This window comes from Eubalaena glacialis, chromosome 8 (assembly GCF_028564815.1).
Source record: "Eubalaena glacialis isolate mEubGla1 chromosome 8, mEubGla1.1.hap2.+ XY, whole genome shotgun sequence".
Classification (NCBI taxonomy): domain Eukaryota; kingdom Metazoa; phylum Chordata; class Mammalia; order Artiodactyla; family Balaenidae; genus Eubalaena; species Eubalaena glacialis.
The window spans coordinates 123,329,336-123,348,219 of NC_083723.1; the positions used below are offsets into that span (position 1 = coordinate 123,329,336).

Here is an 18,884-nt window from a genome sequence, read left to right on the forward strand (position 1 = left end):
TGCGGACCAGAGAGGGTGGAAGCCACCTACCAGGGATTCAAGGTCACTGTTGAGCAGCAGGGCGGGTGAGGCCCCGGGCCTTTTCCCTTCGCCATGGTAGTCTCCTTCCAGCTCACAGGAGAGGCGGGCCGGGTGATCCTGGCCACGTCCCCCTCAGCCGTGACCCACAGCAGTTGTGCCAGGATGTGTCACCAGCAGTCACACCCCATCCTGGTGTCTTAGGCAGGAGCTGTTTTTGTAAGCTTTTTTTTTTTTTTTTGCTTTGTGTTTTGTCTTTACGCTGAGTAACGTGTATATAATAGCGGAAAGTTCGTAAATGTACACGTACTCTCTGAAAACACGTGGCACAGGATAAGGCCCCTCTCAGCCAGCAGCCTGGGTTGGCTTCCTTGCTCTGTCTCTCAGTCCACTTCCGGGCCCTGAAATAGGGAGACCTTCCCCCTCCCCCCTCTGCTTGGAGCTGAGATGCTTGTGGGGCCACCCAGGAAGGAGCATCCTATTGTACTGCATTCACCAACCCCCTCTTGTTAACCTTTGTCCGGGGAGCCAGCAGGGAACCTGCCAATGGGCTGGGCTGGGCAGCTCTCTGCCTTTAGCAGGCCCTTGGTGACTGACATCTTGGATGGGAGGTCCTGAGGCCACTCCAGCCAACCCAGAGAAGACAGAGCCTATCACCCTGCAGAGCTCTCATTCTCTCCCAGGCTGTCACTCTCTCGGGGGGCGGGGGTTGGGGGCAGTTGGGGGGGAGTGGGGGGGCGGGCACGCCATCCTGAAACTGTGTTAACAGGCTCTCACCTCCCTTCCTGGGTACCCCCCATCCCCTGCCGGCTGTGGCCCTTGGGCCACGCTTCTCTCAGTGGGCCCTGAGCGCACGGCAGCCCCTCCAGGGCCATTACTGCCCTTTACCTGCGAGAAGAGCTGGGATCTAAACCTGCCTCTGTCCAGCTCCATCGCCCACCTTTCCCGTTCGAGGCCCTGGTCTGTTGGGTGTCCCTCCCCAGCCCCTAGTCTCCCCTGGCCTGGTCCCTCATGGGGCCTGGCGCAGTGGGTGCCCTCCCCCCGCTGGCCTCAAGCTGGTGTCGGCCTCATCTGCTGCTTTCCTTCTGGACACTGAGCCGGTGGCCAGTGGGCCTCGGGCCCCCAGCCCAGTACCGGCCTGGCAGGTACCAGTGACCAAGGGCCCTCCCTGCTCTGTACTCAGCCCAGGGGCCCTGTTGGGCCTGGAGGTGGCTCAGGGAGCCCTCGCTTGTATCACACTGCTCCGTCCCCTCCAGGGCCACCGTGCTGCCCGTGGGGCCCCCTCCCAGCCCGCTGGCCCCGAGCAGCGAAGGGCAGGGGGCCTGTGGGCTGTGAGGCCCCTGAGGTGGAGCTTTGCAGCCCCCAGAGCAGGGTGGGGAGGGGGCCGTCTGTGGAGGGGCCTAACTTCTCTCTCTGAGGCCTGTGCCTCCCCGCAGAGTCTGGGCCGCAAGCCTGTGCCTCACCAGCACTGGGGTGACCAGGAGGAGGGGCGGTGTGTGGAGTTCTCTGCCCTCTTCCTCCAGGGGTCAGAGCTGGGTCAGAGCTGCCAGGTCCTCGCGAGCAAGGTGTCCTGCGTTCCGGCATGTGCTTCTGACTGGTCGCCCTAAACCCCGCGACCTGCCCAGGGAGAAAGCTGACCTGGGTTGCGGCTCCAGGAGGCGGCCACGTTCTGCCCCAACTGTGTGACCCTCTCCTGGCGACAAGGGGTGTGAGGCCAAGGGAGGGCCACCGGCCACCACCTGGGTCTCCCCCGTGGGTGCAGGGGGAACAGGCCCCGTGCAGGTCCAGGGCGGTCAGTTGTGTCCAGGTTGGGGGCACCAATGGCATAGATACGTAGACCCTGACTCAAGTCCAAACAGCTTAACACAGACCCACTGAGGGGGCACGGGAGAGAGTCCTTCCCCTCTGTCTGCAAGAGAAAACACGTCCTGGAGAGTGAGGGCTGGGTGGTCCAGGCAGAGGGAGCTGTGTGCAGCCGTGGGGTGGGGTGGGGGGAGGAGGGGGAGGCCCTTCTGAATTCCGAACTGGGTGCCTTGGGCATTGCCACTGCCTTTCCTTCCAGGGTGCCCCCTGAACTCGATCAAGGGTAACATTGATTTCTGCGGCAAGCGGGGGTACAGGTCCCCGTGCTGCCTGGTGCAGCCCAGCTGGGAGTGGGCTGAGCGGGGTGACCCTCTCCTCCAAGCAGGAGAGGATGGGCTGGGTGATGCTGAGTTGGCACCAAAGAAAAATCATAGTTCCGAAAGAGCGCGCCACACGCCAGGGCCTCGATGGGGTTTCTACCCAGTGACCCAGCGTGGAGGGACGTGGGGGGAGCCCTGTGGCATGCCTGGCTGCTTTGATAGGCACCGCGAGACGCTGTTTTACCAGAGTCGTGATTTTATTATGAAAATTGCTGGCGTAGTGTGTTTTGAAACTATTCAGATGTGCCACCCCACACTCCAGCACTTTGTTTGTGCTGCAGACATCGCAAGATTGACAGCTCTTGCCTCAGGTGCCAGGGAGCTGCAGGGTTCTGAACTAAGGGTGGCTGCATCAGATCTGGTATCTCAGAAAGAACTCAAAAGAATAGCTTTCTGTTAGTGCTCCTTATGTGCCAGGCTCTGCCCTCCGTGCTGGCTTGTAATTCTTGAGACATTCCTGAGGTGTTATCATCCCCATCTTGTAGATGAGGAAACTGACGCACAGAGATGTAAAGGAATTTGCCCAAGGTTGCTCGCCTCACAATGGCAGAGGCAGGACCTGGACCCAGGGAGTCCGTTCTCAGATTCTGTGTTCTGAGCCGGCATGCGCTGCTGCACCATGAAAAAGATAAAGCTCTTGAAAATACAGAAGAAAGTTAAAAGAATATTGTCTAATCTTGGGATAAGAGGTATCCTCTTAAGCCAGACAGGAAACCCAGAATTTATAGAAGGAAAGACTGACAGATTTTTCCCCAAGCCTTTTATTTTGAAAAATGACCACCTTGAATGATTCATAGTTAACATTTACCCCATTTGCTTTCCCTCTGTTTCTCACACACATTTTTTGGTGGAGGTGATGGTCAGTAGTTGTGGGTGCTTCCCCCCAAGCACTCCAGCAGGCATTTCCTACGAACAGACAGTCCTTCTACATAATGTAATATCAGTGTCACACCTAAAAAGATGAGTGAGAACTCTCAACCATCGTTGACTAGCTCATCCATAACCAAATGTCTTCAAGTAACCCCCACGTGCCTTATATAATAACCTCTTTGTTTTTCCAAATCAGGATGGGATCAGGATGGCACAGGATCCATCGTGATGCTTTACCCCATCACACAGACTCTTTTTTTTAATATTTTAAAAAAATTTATTGAAGTATAGTTTATTTACAATGTTGTGTTAATTTCTGCTCTGCAGCAAAGTGACTCAGTTATATATAAATATATTCTTTTTCAACTAAAAATAGAACTACCATACGACCCAGCAATCCCACTACTGGGCATATACCCTGAGAAAACCATAATTCAGAAAGAGTCATGTACCAAAATATTCATTGCAGCTCTGTTTACAATAGCCAGGACATGGAAGCAACCTAGGTGTCCATCATCGGATGAATGGATAAAGAAGATGTGGCACATATATACAATGGAATATTACTCAGCCATAAAAAGAAATGAAATGGAGGTGTTTGTAATGAGGTGGATGGAGTTAGTGTCTGTCATACAGAGTGAAGTAAGTCAGAAAGAGAAAAAGAAATACAGTATGCTAACACATATATATGGAATCTAAGGAAAAAAAAAAAAAGGTCATGAAGAACCTAGTGGCAAGATGGGAATAAAGACACAGACCTACTAGAGAATGGACTTGAGGATATGGGGAGGGGGAGGGGTGAGATGTGACAGGGTGAGAGAGTGTCATGGACATATATACACTACCAAATGTAAAATAGATAGCTAGTGGGAAGCAGCCGCATAGCACAGGGAGATCAGCTCGGTGCTTTGTGACCACCTAGAGCGGTGGGATAGGGAGGGTGGGAGGGAGGGAGATGCAAGAGGGAAGAGATATGGGAACATATGTATATGTATAACTGATTCACTTTGTTATAAAGCAGAAGCTAACACACCATTGTAAAGCAATTATACTTCAATAAAGATGTTTAAAAAAAATATATATTCTTTTTCATAGTCTTTTCCATTATGGTTTATCACAGGATAATGAATATAGTTCCCTGTGCTTTACAATAGGAGTTGTTTATCCATCCTATATATAATGGTTTGCATCTACTAATCCCAAACTCCCAATCCTTCCCTCCCCTACCCACACCTCCTTGGCAATCACAAGTCTGTTCTCTATGTCTGAGTCTGTTTCTGTTTCGTAGATAAGTTTGTTTGTGTCATGTTTTAGATTCCACATATAAGTGTTATCATATGGTATTTGTCTTTCTCTTTCTGACTTACTTCACTTAGTATGATAATCTCTAGGTCCATCCATGTTGCTGCCGATGGCATTATTTTATTCTTTTTTTTAATAAATTTATTTTATTTTATTTTATTTATTTTTGGCTGCGTTGGGTCTTCGTTGCTGCACGTGGGCTTTCTCTAGTTGTGGTGAGCGGGGGCTACTCTTCGTTGTGGTGCACAGGCTTCTCATTGCGGTGGCCTCTCTCGTTGTGGAGCACGGACTCTAGGCGCGCGGGCTCTAGTAGTTGTGGCACATGGGCCCAGCAGTTGTGGCTCACGGGCTCTAGAGCGCAGGCTCAGCAGCTGTGGCGCACGGGCTTAGTTGCTCTGCGGCATGTGGGATCTTCCTGGACCAGGGCTCGAACCCGTGTCCCCTGCATTGGCAGGCAGATTCTTAACCACTGCATCACCAGGGAAGCCCCTCTTTTTTTTTTTTTTTAGTACATCTTTATTGGAGTATAATTGCTTCACAATGCTATGTTAGTTTCTGTTGTACAACAAAGTGAATCAGCCGTATGCATACATATATACCCATATCCCCTCCCTCTTGAGCCTCCCTCCCACCCTCCCTATCCCACCCCTCTAGGTCATCGCAAAGCACCAAGCTGATCTCCTTGTGCTATGCAGCTGCTTCCCACTAGCTATTTTACATTTGGTAGTGTATATATGTCAATGCTACTCTCACTTTGCCCCAGCATTCTTTTTTATGGCTTAGTAGTATCCCATTGTATATATATACCACATCTCTATCCATTCATCTGTCGATGGACATTTAGGTTGCTTCCATGTCTTGGCTATTGTGAATAGTGCTGCTATGAACATAGGGGTGCATGTATCTTTTCATATTATACTTTTGTCTGGGTATATGCCCAGGAGTGGGATTGCTGGGTCATATGGTAGCTCTATTTTTAATTTTTTGAGGAGCCTCCATACTGTTGTCCATAGTGGCTGCACCAGTTTACATTCCCACCAACAGTGTTAAGAGGGTTCCCTTTTCTCCACACCCTCTCCAGCATTTATTATTTGTAGACTTCTTTTTTTTAACATAAATTTATTTGTTTATTTATTTTTGGCTGTGTTGGGTCTTTGTTGCTGCGCACGGGCTTTATCTAGTTGCAGCGAGCGGGGCCTACTCTTCGTTGCGGTGCGTGAGCTTCTCATTGCAGTGGCTTCTCTTGTTGCGGAGCACAGGCTCTAGGCACATGGGCTTCAGTAGTTGTGGCACACAGGCTCAGTAGTTGTGGCTCGCTGGCTCTAGAGCACAGGCTCAGTAGTTGTGGCGCACGGGCTGCTCCGCAGCATGTGGGATCCTCCCGGACCAGGGCTCGAACCTGTGTCCCCTGCATTGGCAGGTGGATTCTTTTTTTAATTTTTTAAAATTTATTTATTTATTTATTTATTTATGGCTGTGTTGGGTCTTCGTTTCTGTGTGAGGGCTTTCTCTAGTTGTGGCAAGCGGGGGCCACTCTTCATCGCGGTGCGCCGGCCTCTCACTATCGCGGCCTCTCTTGTTGCGGAGCACAGGCTCCAGACGCGCAGGCTCAGTAATTGTGGCTCACGGGCCCAGTTGCTCCGCGGCATGTGGGATCTTCCCAGACCAGGGCTCGAACCCGTGTCCCCTGCATTGGCAGGCAGATTCTCAACTGCTGCGCCACCAGGGAAGCCCCTGGCAGGTGGATTCTTAACCACTGCGCCACCAGGGAAGCCCTGTAGACTTTTTAATGATGGCCATTCTGACCAGTTTATCACACAGACTGTTGAAGAGTCTGGGGCAGTTTTCTTGTAGAAGGTTGCACTCTGATTCGGGCGCTGTGGCTGCTTGGCCTTATTTAACTTGTGCCTGTATCCCTCTTGCTGCCCATGACCTGAAGTGAGCTCAGGGGCTTGATGAGATCCAGGTTAAACCCTTTTGACAGGAATACCTGCTATTGTGTCACATCAGGCCCTGCTGTTAGTGATGGTATGGACATAATTACCGGATCTCCTAACCCTGAAGGCCCATTGCCTCCCGCTGTGTAATTCATCGGTAATCTGTAGGGTGAGACTTCTGCACCTTGGAAGTAAACTGCTCCCCACAACTTTCAGTCAGTGGTTTTCAGTGCCTCAGTGATCGTGCCTGAATCTGTTCTATTGGGGCTGCCACGTGTTGATTTTCTCATCTGGACGTTCCTTCCGCAAGTTTTAGCTGGTACTCTTCTGTCAAGAAGGCCGCCCCCGCCCCCTTTGCCTTTTTTTAGTATCACTCTTGTCGCGTGGATTTTTGTTGTGGTTCTTGTTGTTCAGATGTTATGATCAATGACAAAATTAACAGATTTAATTACATTTTTGTAGACTAGAGTAGGAGAATTTGCTGGCCATGTACATGTGCCAGATAAATGGTTAAGATGCCTATTATACAAAGAATTCCTCTAAATTGTTAAGAAAAAGATTTTTAAAACCTCTAAGACAGGGACTTCCCCGGTGGTCCAGTGGGTAGGACTCCATGCTCCTGATCAGAGGGCCCGGGTTCGATCCCTGGTCGGGGAACTAGATCCCGCATGCATGCCGCAACGAAGAGTTAGCATGCTGCAACTAAGAAGTCCGTGTGCCACAACTAAGACCCGGTGCAGCCAAAAAACAAAACAAAACAAAAAAACCCAAAGACAAGTGGACAAAGAATAGGACCAGGCAGACTATTCAGAGAAGAGGAAATGGAAATTGTTGATGACCAGGAAAAGATGCTTAGCCTCAGAGTCATCAGGGAAACACAGATCTGAAGAGCAAGGTACTGGGTTCCTCGTTCAGTAGCAGGAAGTGAGCTGATGACTCTTGATGCTGGTGAGAGCGGCGCAGTGGGTGTTCTCATATGTTGCTGGTGGGGGAATGGGGGGGGCAGTGAATTGCTGCCTCCTGTTTGGAAAAGTAATCAGGCATTATCCATGAACATGAAAAATTCATATTTTTCTTTGAACCCAACAGTGCTACTTTGGGGCATGTAACCTGTGGAAAGAAAACACATAGATGGGACTTCCCTGGTGGCGCAGTGGTTAAGAATCCGCCTGCCAATGCAGGGGACACGGGTTTGAGCCCTGGTCTGGGAAGATCCCACATGCCGCGTAGCAACTAAGCCCATGCGCCACAACTACTGAGCCTGCACTCTAAAGTCCGAGAGCCACAACTACTGAAGCCTGCGCCCCTAGAGCCCGTGCTCCGCAACAAGAGAAGCCGCCACAATGAGAAGCCCGCGCATAGCAATGAAGACCCAACGCAGCCAAAAATAAATAAATAAATTTATAAAAAAACAAAAGAAAGAAAGAAAACACATAGGTACACAGGTGTTGATTACAGCCTTGCTTGTAGAGGTTTAAAGAAAAAAAAGGAAGCAACCGGAATGGCCCTCAGTAGGGGAACGGCTGGATGATGGATGAATGAGGCCCGTACCCAGGGACTGGGGATGCCTGCCAGCGTATTGTGTAAGCAGCTGCTCCTTGCTCCCAGGCTGGGCATTGTGGTGAAATGCTAAGTCCAAGTCCTAGCATTGGGGCTTTGGGGACGGGAGGGGACACTCATTCTGGAAGCTTCCATGTGAAGGAAAGGGAAGGGGGCAGAGGATCAAGAGCAGCTTTCCCAGCGTGTTGTGCATGTGCTTTTATACTGTAAAATATAATTCTAAAAAGAAGGGCAAAGTGCATGTTTATTAGACTAGTCCCAGCCCACTTTCTTCTTTTGTGTCCCACGCAGAGCTGGAGTTGGAAAACTGTCGTGAGCCCCAGTCAGGCTGTGTGGTGACCCAGAGCCGCTGCAGGTGTGGAGGCTCGGGGGCCTTTGGGGGCCGAGGGTTCAGCCGGGAGAGCGCAAACCCATGCGTTTTTCTGGCGAGCCATTTCTTCCCTCACCCAGCCCTCATCCCTAGGTGAAACACTTCTGTTTCTTCTGTTTTCTTTGCAGTGTATTCTCTACAAACATTTTAGGAAACAGGGTGAAATGTACATTTTGCAGAAAAAGAGAAAGAGGCAGAAAAAAATCACTGCAGGTCCTAACCGCCACAGTTGGCCTCTGTCCTCATTTTGATATGTTCCTTTTTCCCTGCGTTTTTTACCTGGGTCCATGTTATGTACAATTTTGTATCTTGCTTTTTTAAAAAAACGATCACAAGTGTTGCTGCTGTGCTGAGTAAAAAAGTCTCTACAGATGTTATTTTATTATTTACTTATTTATTTGTTCATTTATGGCTGTGCTGTGCAGCATGTGGGATCTTAGTTCCCCGACCGGGGATGGAACCCGTGCCCCCTGCAGTGGGAGGTGGAGGCTTCACCACTGGACGGCCAGGGAAGCCCCTGCAGATGTTATTTTAAGTGGCTGAATGATGTCCCACCATCTGGAGACACTGTCGCTTACTCCCTTGTTTCCGTATTGGTGGACACTCTGGTTGATATCACTTTTTTGGAAGTGCTGGACTTCTTTGGGCCTAAACCTTTGTGTCCATGTCAGACGGTCTCTGTTGGAGTCCCTGTGGCTAATTTAGTACGAGGGGCAAAGGGCTGAGCTGCTGGGGAGGGGGGTTGGGCACACGCACGCTTGCCAGCACTGGGCCTCACGGACACAAAAGTCATGTTAAGGCTTTGGTAGGTGAGAAGTGTAACTTCATTTTTTTTTTTTTTTAATTTTATTTATTTATTTTTGGCTGCGTTGGGTCTTCGTTCCTAGTTGTGGCGAGCGGGGGCTACTCTTTGTTGCGGTGCATGGGCTTCTCGTTGCGGTGGCTTCTCTTGTTGCGGAGCACGGTCCTAGGCGCGCGGGCTTCAATAGTTGCAGCACGCAGGCTCAGTAGTTGCGGCACGTGGGCTCTAGAGGGCACAGGCTTCAGCAGTTGTGGCTCGAAGGCTCTAGAGCGCAAGCTCAGTCGTTCTGGCGCACAGGCTTAGTTGCTCTGCGGTGTGTGGGATCTTCCTGGACCAGGGCTTGAACCCATGTCCCCTGCGTTGGCAGGCGGATTCTTAACCACTGCGCCACCAGGGAAGCCCTGGAACTTCATTTTTAATTTCTATTTCTTTGAGTCCCAAGTGAGAGCGAGTGATTTCCACATGAATTGGCTGTTTGTACTTTCTTTACTTTGTCAAGATTTTATTTATTTTTTTTTAGCGACATCTGTGCGCTTTGCATGTATTAGTGATATTAACCCATCAGCATAGTCACATTTTTGTCCAGGTGTTGATTTCCCTTTAGTTACATTTCTCTTAGGTTTTTTTGTGTTTTTTTTTACAATTTGTTTTTTAATCGTTCAGGACCTTATTTTTATGCAGTGAATCTATCGATCTTCTCTCTCCATCCTTTAAATCCAGGAACCTTGTTGCAAACTGTGTCCTGCCTCCCCCTCTCCCAGGGTCCAGCACAGCTTCTCCTGCGGCTCGGCCGTAGCTCCACGCAGACTCCGCGGCCCGTGGGCTTCCCCGGCTGCCCGGCCAAGCTGTGCAGGGCTCGGCGAGGTTGGGGCGAGGGCTGGCGGCTGAGGTCCGAGGCCTCGGGGAGGAGGTGGGCTGAGTGAGGCCGTTGCACAGAGGAGCACAGGTGAAGGTGCCGGGAGGGGAGGTGAAGGAGACCCGCCCGCGTGGGGTCTACAGGCTGTAGATGGGCGTTTGTGAAGATGGTTTGCAGGGACCCCTCCACCTCTGCCCTGCGTGTCGTCCCCACTGCCCAGTTGTTGCTGACGGACCGGGGACCCTTGCTCTCTGGGCAGGGGTTCTGCCGGGGGCTCCTGGTCGGCTCTGCCTGTGGCGTAAGTTCGAAGAGCACGGCAGCTCTGCACACGGCCTTGACCTCTGCGCCCTTCTCATCTCGCAGCCGAGGGCCGTGGGGGAGGCTGCAGTCGGCCACGCGACCTCTAGGGCTCCCTCCCGGGTGGCCTCCCATGCGCGCCCACGCGGTCACCAGGGTTCCCTGACGCTGTTTCACAGCGATGGTGTGGCCCGGGGGCCCAGGCCTGAGAGCTGACGGGCCGGTGGGGCGGTGAGTCCTCAGGCTGAAGACAGATGAGAGTAGGATTAAGAGGAAAGCCTGCGTCCCTGATGCCTCTGAGGTCGCCTGTGCAAGGCCTCTCGCCGCCGCAGAGATGCGCTACGTCGCCTCCTACCTGCCGGCCGCCCTCGGGGACAGCACCTCCCCCGGCGCCAAGGACATCAAGAAGATCCTGGACAGCACGGCACTGAGGTGGATGATCAGTGGCTCAACAAGGTCATCTGTGAGCTGAACGGAAAGAACACCAAGGGCGTCATTGCCCGGGGTATCGGCATGCTGGCCGGCGCGCCCACTGCCGGGGCTGTGGCCGTCTCCACCGCCCCAGGATCTGCAGCCATCTCCACCGCCTCAGGATCTGCAGAAAGACGAGAAGGAGGAGGAGGCCGAGGAGTCAGACGACGACGTGGCATTTGGCTTGTTCAACTAGAGTCCTGCTCCCCTGCAAATAAAAGCAGCCCCCCCCACTTTTTTTTTTCTGGCCATGCCACATGGCTTGCGGGATCTTAGTTCCCTGACCAGGGATCAAACCCGGGCCCTCGGCAGTGAAAGAGCGGAGTCCTAACCACTGGACCACCAGGGAATTCCAAATAAAACCCTTTTTACATTAAAAAAAAAAAGAGGAAAGTCTGAAACCCAACTGCCAGGCGCCAAAGCTCTGATCGCCACTCCCAGTCGCTCTGTGATGCGGGAGGACGGGTGGGCCTGGGAATGCTTGCTGGTGTTGAGCAGAAAAGTGTGCAGTTGAACCGGCTGCGTGGGACGGGGGTAGCCCTGTGCCCCCAGGGGCCTCATCTGGTTGTCCCCGCACCACTCCAGTCCTGTGTGTGGCCTGGCAGCGCTGGGCAGTGGACCCCCTGTGGGGGGAGGTGGGGAGGGCGTGTGTCACAGTAGGAAATAAACTGTCACATGTTGCTGGGTACCTGAAGGGCTCAGGAAGATGGCAGTCGCCCAGGGAAGCGTCTTCACTTCAGGAGGCCGCTCTGGGCTCTGTCTACATGGCGTGAACGTGAGGTGTGCCGAGGGCCCATCAGCCCCAGACAGCGCCCCTTTTGCCTGTCAAGGTGGCTTCTCCTTTGTGAATGCCATACATGCCTGGCAGGGGTGGCTCGTGAACCTGTGTCAGCCCCTTGTACTGATCCAGGGCTGGGAGAGTGGGATTTGGGGGCAGGAGTTTGTTTGGAAGGTGGGTGAGGAGGAACCTTAGGGAGTCTTTTGGGAAGGAGGTTCCCTTGCTGGGAAGGGCAAGGCTGGGCCACCCCGATGTGGGTACCAGGGCAGGAGGAAAGGAAGATGGGTGAGGGCTGCCTGCAAGATGAACTTGTGTGCCAGCAGAAATCTCACTAGGCTCAGCAGGCCCCAGGGCTCGGGCCCAGACAGGTGGCCTAGGTAGGAAGGTCAGCTTCAGCCACCTACCAGCCCTCACCTTAGGCTCGTTACTTGGCCCCTGTGCCTCAGAGTCCTCATCTGTAAAATGGGGAGATTAACAGTACCTTTCGGGCTTCCCTGGTGGCACAGTGGTTGAGAATCCGCCTGCCAATGCAGGGGACACGGGTTCGAGCCCTGGTCCGGGAAGATCCCACATGCCGCGGAGCAACTAAGCTCGTGCGCCACGACTACTGAGCCTACGTGCCACAACTACTGAAGCCCACGCACCTAGAGCCCGTGCTTCGCAGCAATGAGAAGCCTGCGCACTGCAAAGAAGAGTAGCCCCCGCTTGCCACAACTAGAGAAAGCCCACGCGCAACAACGAAGACCCAACGCAGCCCGAAAAAAACCAAACAAACAAAAAAACAAAACAGTACCTTTCAGGACTTCTCTGGCGGTCCAGTGGTTAGGACTCCAAGCGTCCACTTCAGGGGGCACGGGTTTGATCCCTGGTCGGGGAACTAAGATCCCGCATGCTGCGAGGCGTGGCCAATAAATAAATAAATAAATAAATAAATAAATAAATACTTCTTTAAAAAAGAAAATCAGTACCTTTCTCAGAGGGGTTAAATGGTTTTGTGTGTGTGAAGTGCTCAGAGTAGAGCCTATCATGTTCAATAAGTAGCCACTATTATCAGGTGACCAGTGCTGTCCCCTGTGGCTGCTGCCTTGGGTGTATAGGGCACCAAAATGGCTCTGCCGTCCCCAGGGCTGCCCGAGTCTGGCTCTGAGCCACAGGGGCAGGGATCTGTGACCTTTCTGTGCCCGGGAGCTCAGGCCCCCATGAGGTGAGAGCAGATTAGATATTAGCATCTACAGAAGACATGACGTGAAGTGGGGACAGTGAGAGGAGGCCGGGAGGTCCGGGAGGGCTTGTGGTGGCAGCGGGCATGAGCTGAGTGCTGACTGACAGCTCTTGCTGGGCTGGCGGGGGGAGGGAGGTGGCCTCCACGTCCAGGCCCTGCTGCTGTCAACCTGGGTCTGGCCTGAGAGGTCTGTGGCTTCCTTTGATGGGGAGCCCGTCCAGAGGCCTCCTGGGGTCCGGGCATGTGTGTTGGATGCTGGGGGCAATGGGCAGGCTTGGCCTTGGCAGTGGGGCAGAGCCCTGGGCCTCAGTGTAGGCCCTGCTTTCAAAATTTATAATGGGAAATCAGATGCTTTTATTTATTTATTTGAAACTTTATTTTACTGAAGTATAGTTGATTTACAGTGTTGTGTTGGTTTCTGGTGTACAGCAAGGTGATTCAGTTACACACGTACATATATTCTTTTGCATATTCTTTTACATTATTATTATTATTTTGGCCGCGCTGAGCAGCATGTGGGATCTTAGTTCCCCGACCAAGGATTCAACCCACACCCCCTGCAGTGGAAGCGCGGAGTCTTAACCACTGGACCGCCAGGAAGTCCCTCCTTTTACAATATTGTTTATCACAGGATATTGAATATAGCTCCCTGTGCTATACAGTAGGACCTCGTTGTTTATCTGTTCTATATAAATAGTTCGCATCTGCTAATTCCAAACTCCCAATCCATCCTTCACCCACCTGGAATTCAGATGCTTTTTTTTTTTTTTTTAATAAATTTATTTATTTATTTATTTATTTTTGGCTGTGTTGGGTCTTCGTTTCTGTGCAAGGGCTTTCTCTAGTTGCGGCGAGCGGGGCCACTCTTCATCGCAGTGCGCGGGCCTCTCACTATCGCAGCCTCTCTTGTTGCGGAGCACAGGCTCCAGACGCGCAGGCTCAGTAGTTGTGGCTCACGGGTCCAGCCGCTCCGCGGCATGTGGGATCTTCCCAGACCAGGGCTCGAACCCGTGTCCCCTGCATTGGCAGGCAGATTCTCAACCACTGCGCCACCAGGGAAGCCCCAGGAATTCAGATGCTTTTAAACTTTTGTCCATTAGACTCTCAAACTACCTGTCTTTATTCTTAATAGTGTACACTGACCCTCAGTCCCCCTTTCCCTGAGACCCAGAACTTGTGTATCTGTACTGGAGTTCCCAGAAGGGGGCATAGCTCCTCCGTCTTAGAGCAAAAACGGTGCAATTATTTGAATACTGTGTTGTGTCTTCCCTTTATTAAAATATTTTACTTCTGTAAAAAAGATGAAAGCAGTCTTTCATTAGCCTGTTGATACTGCTGATATGGAATGAAGATCCACAGACTGAAGGCATTTTCAAAGACTGTTGGACTGGAAGAGGCAGATTTTTAGCTCATGGGATTCGGCTGGACCGTTGCTCAGTTTTGAAGGAAGAGAACAACCTTTAAAGACGGATGAGGGCTTCCCTGGTGGCGCAGTGGTTAAGAATCCACCTGCCAATGCAGGGGACACGGGTTCGAGCCCTGTTCCGGGAAGATCCCACATGCCGCGGAGCAACTAAACCCGTGTGCCACAACTACTGAGCCTGCGCTCTAGAGCTCGTAAGCTACAACTCCTGAGCCACATGCCACAACTACTGAAGCCCGCGCACCTAGAGCCTGTGCTCCACAACAAGAGAAGCCACCGCAGTGAGAAGCCCGCGCACCACAACGAAGAGTAGCCCCCGCTCGCCGCAACTAGAGAAAGCCCACGCGCAGCAACGAAGACCCAACACAGCCAAAAATAAATAAATAAATTTATATTAAAAAAATTTTTTTAAAAAGACATGAAATGCAGGACACGTGTCAAAATTGGGACGAAAAGGCAAAGTGCCTCGAGGGAGCGTGCAGTTTTACCTTCTGAGTCCAGAGTTCCCTCCGCCCACAGCAGTGAGGCTCACACCACCTTCAGGGTCGTTGGAGGATTATGAGGGATTCGGGGTGCACACACTGTTCCCTTCTCCTTTGGGGAGAGCTGTTGAAAGGCAGCAGACTTTTCTCGGCGTAATGCGTGGTCCTCAGCCGCGGATGCTTCTTGGTCTGAGCAGGGAGCTGCGTCTTGTCTGTCTGGGTCCGCCTCGGGGTTTTAGGATGAGGTTAGGAGGCCAGGGGTTGGGGGCGTACAGAGGGATGGTGCCTCGCCCAGACTTTGTGGACAGGAAGAAAAAAACGAAGAAATTGCTATCGAGTAGCTAGTTTGGCGCTGGAAGGGCCATTTCCAGGCTGGGATGACTGCCCCACAGAGAGTGGTCTTTGATCCTCTCAGCTTTCCATGGGGGGAGGGGAGCCCTCTGACGCCTGACCTTGGGAGATGGGGCCGAATTCCCAGCTCCTCTGAGCAGCTCTGGGAGGGTCCAGGAAGGGACTCCTTTCTATGCAGTCACACCTGCCCGGCCCCAGGAGCCCGCCCCCTTGAATCTATAGCTTTTGTGTGTTTTTTATGTCCCTCTTAAAGCATTAGGGAGGATCTGTTCCGGGCATCTCTCCTTGGCTTGTCGATGGCCGTCTTCTCCCCATGTCTCTTCACATCGTCTTCCCTCTGTGCGTGACTCTCTGTGTCCAAATTTCCCCTTTTTATAAGGACACCAGTCATATGGGAATAGGGCCCACTCTCCTCCAGGGTGACCTCGTCTTAGCTAATTACATCTGCAGCCACCCTGTTTCCAAATAAGGTCACATTCTAAGGTACTGGGGGTTAGGACTCCAAAATATGAATTTGGGGGGAACACAGTTCAGCCCATAACCGCTTTCATCAGATTTTCAGAGAAAGACGTGATCCAAGAGGGCCTCGGGGATCTCTGAGGTCCGCCTCTGTGGTCTCTTGGAGAAGAAGAGATGGAGGGACTGGTCATCCACAGGCTTGAGCTGCTGTGGAACTGCTGAGGCGTCCAGCTAGATTTCCGACTTGAAGGAAGCTGGCGCTGGTCTAAGTCATTCCTGTGTCCAGTTTGACTCTCTCCTGCCCAGTAGTAATGGCTGCTTTTTTACCTTTTTTTTTTTTTTATAATTATTTATTTTATTTATTTATTTTTGGCTGCGTTGGGTCTTCGTTTCTGTGCGAGGGCTTTCTCCAGTTGTGGCAAGCGGGGGCCACTCTTCATCGCAGTGCGCAGGCCTCTCACTATCGCAGCCTCTCTTGTTGTGGAGCACAGGCTCCAGACGCGCAGGCTCAGTAGTTGTGGCTCACGGGCCCAGTTGCTCTGCGGCACATGGGATCTTCCCAGACCAGGGCTCGAACCTGTGTCCCCTGCATTGGCAGGCAGACTCTCAACCACTGCGCCACCAGGGAAGCCCCAATGACTGCTTTTATAGATCACCTGCTGCGTGCCAGGCACTGTCCCGTACCCTCCACGATCACGCCACTGGCCTTCATAGCAACTTCAGCTGGAAAGGTGGGATTATCCCCAGTTTACAGACTAAGCCCCGAGACCCAGTGAGGTTCAGGTGACTTGACGGGCACACAGCTAATAGGTGCCAGAGGCTGAATTTGAACCCAGTTCTCTCGACTCCAGAGCATGTGTTTTGCCAGTGCACCCCTATACCTCTCCACTTGCGGTCTGATCTCGGCTGTGATTTATTTCAACAGACTGCGCCAGCCAGGGACCGTCTCTCAAAAGCCTGCCTCCCTCCCCACAAGGGGGAACAAAAGCTGGGGCGCACAGTTCATGCTCAGCAAAGATGTACGTTCATTCATTCATTCACTCGTTCATTCACAGAATCATTGCCCACCACCTGCGTGCCCGGCTGAGTTCTAGCGGGGGAGCATTAAACACACCAGAAAAATATCCGAGAGGGATGAGTGTTAGATGAATGTTGTGACAGCTGTGGACAACTCCTGAAACTTGTAAGGAGGCCGGTCCTGCAGGCCGCCCGTGTGAGTGGCGGGTCACTGCGGGGGCAGCCCAGGGTCTCCGCGGACTCCCTAATTCCCAACCCGGTGACCTGCAGAGAGGACAGAGCTTGCTAGAGACCTGCTGGCCTTGCGATCCTCCGGGTGTGACACTCGTCGCCTCCCTCAGCTCAGTGGTCGAAGGGCTTGGCCAACCCGCGTGGCCACTCACCGCCCGGCCACTGCTGGGGTCCTTACCGCCTTCCTCGCCGCACAGCTGGAGGCCACCTGGCTGCAGGAAGATGTGTTGCTGCCACCTTGTGGGCAAGAAGATCCCGACCGGTGTTGGAGGGCCCTGTGGCTCTTGGGACCACTCTGGCCGCAGGAGGAAGCCGCAGCCTTTGGCTTTCAGTAGAAAGCCAGCCCCTCCTGGGCTCTGAGAAGGACCTCCACAGGCTCTCTGCGGCTGCGTGGCCTCAGCTGGGCGAGCCTCGACACTTATCAATGGATCACCCAGCAAATATTTGAGGGAGGCTAGGTACAAGGCTCTGTGGATTCCTGGGCCAGAGGCCGCCCTTCCTTTTCCCCCCACCAGTGCACCGTTTCTGTGCAGTGCCTCACAGCTCATGCCTTTTTTATGCAGGGGTCTTTCTCTTTCTCCCTAGACACCCTGGGTTCAGCGGTGCAGCCCTGCCGCCCCAGGCCACAGCTGCACACGCAGGCATCTCCTCTCTCAGGTCCGAGCAGCCAGCCCAGCTCACCCGGCTCTAGAGTCGGCGCTTCTCCTTCTGATTTGCCTGCGCTCAGAACAGAAGGGGTTGCTTGGTGCTCAGCCTCTGCACGCTCAGCCTCCAGGGAAGCGTGTCCATCCTCACCCAGGATGCACGCTGCAGGCGTTGCGAGAGAGTGCATCTTTAATTCCCCCAGAAGCTTCTGTGGGGTCTCACCCCTACGCGACAGGTTCAGCCTGGTGTTTCTGATGACCTTAAGAGTCAGAGAACTGACACGAGGGCTAGTTTTATGGGATTTCTGTACGGTTTATGTGGCCCCAGCCTGATGCTTTTTAGGATTGTCCTAGTTTCCTTTGGGCTGTGTTGAGTAGTAAGCTGTTTATCACATGTGTCTGGAGTAGAATCTTGCAGATGGAACACAGAGACCTTGTCCCTGACCTGGGCGGGGGTGTGTGTGTGACACCAACAAGGAGAGAGGTGTGTGCCTACACCGATCTCCTTTCTGGGGTCTTTGACTGGCTGATGTCCTGGGACGTTTATGTGCAGGCAGGTGCCCTTCTCTGTCTAGTTTCCCTGAGTCAGGAAAGGTTTCTGGGAAGCAGGAATAGGAGGAGGCAGCCCCATGAGGAAGAGGAAGCTGTCCCAGGTTTGGGATTGACCCAGTCTGAGCATTTCTCCTGGACCGAGGCTAGCCAGTTGGGTTCTGAAGCAGCCCATCCCCTGTTCGGCACCTTGTCCCCTGCCCCCCCTCAGTCCCCACTTGTCTCTGATAGCTGCTGTCCTGTGCTTGCATTTTCATTGGCTTGGGGGGAGGGTTTGGAATGAGCAGCCTTCTTCTCTGGGGGAGGGGTAATCCCCGACGACGTGTGTGAGAGAGGACAGAGAGACAGATACGAAGATAGGGAAGTTCAGTGTACGAGACTTAAACTTGGGAACGTGAGTCAGGATTCCTGGGTTGCATTCCCGTCTCCACGCCTGAAGGAGCCTGGGAAAGGCTCTTCTGCAGGACCGACTATTATGTGGGGGTATGCATCCCGGAGAGGAAGAAGCCAACCTCATTGTTGTTAATAACTAGTCCCAGGAAAATACGAAATCAGCCCCGGGGCCTCTCCAGGCCTGGGAGATCCAGCCCAGGACTTGGGAGTTTCCAGCTCTGGGTTCCCCAGGAGCACCTAGGATGGAGAGGCCCTGCCTTTCTCAGGCATTCCCCCACCCCAGCCCCCTCAGGAATGTGCCACTTTTATCTTGTACTTTGCTTCTGACCAGGACCGTGGAATTCTAAAGCTGAGAGGGACAGGAACGTTGGGAGTTGGGTTGGACTGGGGGTGGAGGAAACCTGGGAGTATTACGTCTTTAAAGGAAATGCAAGCCCCCTCATCCTTGCCACTGCCTAAACTGGTTTCTCCTGATCTGCTTGGGGTCCTTGTGGATTATGGTAACCTGGCTCATCTCCAGCGCCTTGGAGAGGACTGATGTTTAAACTGCAGTGGAGAGCACAGCACAGCAACTGCCTGCCCCCTGCCCCCGTCCTGAAGTGATCCCTGCATTTAATGAGTGTCTGCTGCAGCCCACACACGTGAAATTCACAGGGCATCGTGCTCGGA

General features: G+C 52.7%; 1 protein-coding gene and 1 pseudogene across 4 annotated transcripts in view; both read left to right on the forward strand.

The window, feature by feature from the left end:
• AGAP3 (ArfGAP with GTPase domain, ankyrin repeat and PH domain 3) overlaps window positions 1-18,884 on the forward strand; it is a 59,890-nt gene that overhangs the window by 10,804 nt on the left and 30,202 nt on the right. The window lies entirely within an intron of this gene.
• On the forward strand, window positions 10,530-10,862 carry LOC133096553 (large ribosomal subunit protein P2-like; annotated as a pseudogene).